Here is a 4,377-nt window from a genome sequence, read left to right as displayed (position 1 = left end):
CTCAGCCCATCGATTGGCAGATGCGTTTGTTGAATTTGGGAGATAAGCCGCCTCCGTTTTCGCAAGACATACTAACGTCCCCTCAACCAGCAAAAGTGAAGAGTGTACTAGTGGGTGCCTATGATGGTACGGGCAACCCAGAGGAGCATATTACCTCGTACAGGAATTTGATGTACTTGCAAAGTGTAGATGATGCTACATGGTGCAGATGCTTCCCGGCCACTCTTAAGGGGGTGGCCCAGATTGGTTTAACAGCCTTCCAGCCGGATGCATAAGATGTTTTACTACCCTCAGTTTGTTGTTTGTGGGAAATTTCTCATACAACATCCCACCAAGAAAGACAAGTCTCAACTTGGCAACAATTGTCCAAGGAAAGAATGAAGGACTACGCTCGTACGTCCAAAGATTTAACCAAGAAAAAGCCCAAATTCATAATCTTCCGGATGAAATGGCATACTAAGAATTTCTCTGGGGATTAAGGCATAATGGTTTTAAGTTTGATTTGGTAAGGAAAAAGGTTCGGTCATACGCAGGTGTATTGCGGGAAGCCGAAGCCTATATTGAGGCCGCGGACTTTTGTTCGCTCACCAAATCAGAACAGCCGGCCAAGGGGGCTGAGAAGAAGCAATCTTCTCAGCAAGACTCGGCCGGTCGAAAGAGAGAAGGAAGCAAAAGAAAAGAAATCTGGGTAGCTGATGACAAGCAACCCAAGTCAAAGAAAAGCAAGACGTACGAGCCTCAGTATGAGTTCAACAAGGATGGCTACTTCATTTTGATGGAGATAAAAGACAAGTTTGAATTTGAGAAGCCTCAGCCTTTGAGAGGCTCGGCCTAGTACAGTTTCAAGAACAAGTATTGTCATTACCACAAGGATGTAGGTCATGACACGAACGATTGTATCAATCTGAATAGGCTGTTGGATAAGTTGGCTGACAAGGGTCTGCTGAAACCCTATGTGACCAAGTCCAAGTTCACCTACAAACGGACAGATAACACGTCCGAGAAAAAGCAACATAGTGATAAGAAAAATGACAAGGAGGATGATGGGAATAGCACTGATTCAGGTTTTGTGGCCGTGATATCAGGAGGCTTTGCTTCAGGCGGCCCTACCATGAAAGGAATCAAGCAAGACGCTCGAAATTTGTCAAATGTGATGCAAACGGACGCCGTTAAGGCCGAGCCATTTCCTGGAGTGATCATAAGTGAGGCTGACGGTGGAGAGGTCAAGGCTTTGCACAATGATCCCATGGTCTTTGTCATGAAGATAGCAAATTTGAAGGTGGGACCAATATTGATTGATACGGGCAGTTCGGCCGACATCATCAGCCTGTCTGCCCTAAGGAATTTAAGCTTCCCAGAAGATGCTCTTCAGGACATCACTCACCCCTTGGTAGGATTTGGGGGGAATATCATTCATCCTGTCGGACGGATTGATCTTCCAATCCGTTTCGGGCAGAAGGGAGAGGGGAGAGACATGGTCGTCCGCTTCCTTGTTGTTAAAGAGATGACCGGGTACAACGTCATCCTTGGCCGCCCCACTATGAATGCAGCCAAGGCGGTCATAGTGCCCCACTTAATGTTGTTGAAGTTTGAAAGGTCGAACGGAAAAATTGGAACAATTCAAGGAAGTCAGAAAATGGCTAAGGAATGTAATTAGCTGGCCGTGAAGCCAACAGCGCGCGGCCCAAAACTGTCCGAGCCAAAGGAAGAAGGAACCTCACTCCCAGCATACCAGGTCGGCCAGAAGCGTAAGGCGGCCAGGGCAGAGGAAGCCTAGCAATTAATGACTGTCGGCCGGCCAGATGAGTTGAGGCCCCAGCCGGCCGGCAGCCACCAGGATATAGTGCTTGACTCCAACCACCCAGAACGGACAGTTAGTGTTGGCACTATAGCTTTTGGATTGCTTGGGGATGAGTTAGTTCAGCTGTTAAGAGAATTCAAAGATGTGTTTGCATTTGAAGTTGGTGAAATGCCAGGGATAAGTCCTGACCTGGCCGTGCACAGGTTGGCCGTGAATCCTTTGATAAAGCCTGTCCGCCAGAAAAAGAGGAATCCCGGAGAAGAGAGGAATCAGGCGGCCGCAGTAAAGGTGAAAAAGCTGCTGGACGCCGGTTTCATTCGGCAATGCTTCTACCCAGATTGGGTGGCCAATGTAGTTCTTGTGAAAAAGCCGAATGGGACTTGGAGAATGTGCGGGACTACACGGACTTGAACAAGGCGTGTCCTAAGGATAGCTTCCCCTTGCCTAAGATTGACCGTTTGGTTGACTCTACGGCCGGACACGCCCTAATGAGTTTTATGGACGCATACTCCGGATTCCATCAAATTCCTTTGTGGGAAGAAGATCAAGAAAAGACAGCGTTTGTGACCGAGCAGGTGTTGTACTGTTACAAAGTCATGCCATTCGGCCTCAAGAACGCCCCTGCTACATTTCAGAGGCTTGTTAACACGGTCTTTAGAGACCAGCTCGGCCGGAACATGGAGGCGTACGTTGATGACATGATTGTTAAGTCAAAAGAGCCGGCCGACCATCTCAAGGATCTACGAGAAACGTTCACCGAACTCAGGCGACATAAGATGATGTTAAATCCAAAGAAGTGTGTATTTGGTGTTGAGTCCGGCAAGTTTCTCGGATTTTTGATTGATTAACGTGGAATTGAGGCCAACCCTGAAAAAATTCAAGCAATCCTTGACATGAAGTCCCCAAGAACAATTAAGGAGGTGCAAAGACTGACCGGCTGTTTAGCAGCCCTTGGAAGATTTTTGTCAAGGTCAGGGGATAAGTGCCGTTAATTTTTTCAAACCATTAAGAAGAAAGCCATGTTCGAGTGGACAGAGGAGGCCGAGGAAGCATTCGTACAGTTGAAAAGTCACTTGCATACATTGCCTCGCCTCGTCAGTCCGCTCAGGAATGAGAAGCTATTTATCTATCTTGCCATCTCTGAACATTCTCTAAGTGTCGTCCTCCTTGATGAGAGGGACGGCCATCAGGTCCCGGTGTATTTTATCAGCCATGTACTTCACAATGCTGAGCTTAAGTACCCCCCAATTGAAAATTTTGGCCTGGCCTTGTACATGGCATCAAAGAAGCTGCGGCCGTACTTTTTGGCACATTCAATTGTGGTCTACACATACCAACCCTTGAAGAAGCCGTTTTCAACGTTAGAAGCAAGTGGCCGCATGCTTAAGTGGGCTTTGGAACTCAGGGGCTTTGACCTTGTGTTTGAACCAAGAAAGGCAATCAAGGGGCAAGATTTTGCGGATTTCTTGGCTGAAATGACACGGCCTGATCTTCAGCCGACCGGGGACCAAGTCTGGAAAGTGTTTGTGGATGGTAGTGCAACAGCGACCGGGTGTGTTACTGGTATTATATGTGAGTCTCCTGAAGGAGACAAGTATGAGTATACGTTGAGATTTCAGTTCCAAGCGTCAAACAATGAAGCTGTGTACGAAGCATTGTTGGCCGGCCTAAGGATGTGTAAAGCGGCCGGGGCAACCAAAGTTGAAGTATGCTCGGACTCCCGGCTAATAGTCCACCAAGTCAATGGTGGCTTCGAAACTAGGGAGCTGGCCATGATGAAGTACATGCAGCTAGTGAAGGATGAGGCCGAGTGCCTAGAACATTTCTCTCTCAGACAAGTTCCTCGTTCAGAAAATCATCAAGCGGACGCGCTCTCCAAATTGGCTTCCTCGGCATCATGCGATACTCCAAGATCAGTGTTTTGCGAAGTAAAGGAGAAAAGGAGTATTGATGCCGAGCCCGTTCAGATAATAGATAGAAGTTCAACCTGGATAGACGGAATTATTTCCTATCTGAGGGATGGAATACTTCCGGACGACCCAAAAGAGAGTTGGCTAATGAAGAGGAGAGCGGCCTGGTTCGAAATGAAGGATGGGGAGCTGTTCAAAAATGCTTTTGTGAAGCCTTATCTTAAATGTATAACCCCTGAAAGAGGGCATGATGTGTTGGACGACCTCCATTAGGGACATTGTGGCTCACATATTGGAGGACGAGCCTTAGCTGAAAAAGCGACACATTTGGGATATTACTGGCCGAGCTTGAATACGGACGCCATGCAAATGGTGAAAAAATGTGACAAGTGCCAGAGGTTTTCAACCCTTTATTCATCGTCCAGCAAATAGTCTATCAGCCATAAGCAGTCCGCTCCCTTTTGCAAAATGGGGCATGAACATTTTAGGGCCGTATACTCCTGCATCCGGCCAGAGACGATATGTACTAGTGGCAGTAGACTACTTCACTAAATGGGTTGAAGCTGAGGCCGTCCGGAGCATTAAATGGACGGATGTGTCAGCCTTCATTTGGAAGAGCATAATCACTCGGTATGGGGTACCTCAGTCAATGGTGTTCGACAATGG

This window comes from Chenopodium album, chromosome 19 (assembly GCF_948465745.1).
Source record: "Chenopodium album chromosome 19, dcCheAlbu1.1, whole genome shotgun sequence".
Classification (NCBI taxonomy): domain Eukaryota; kingdom Viridiplantae; phylum Streptophyta; class Magnoliopsida; order Caryophyllales; family Amaranthaceae; genus Chenopodium; species Chenopodium album.
Note: the sequence above shows the minus strand (reverse complement) of the source record.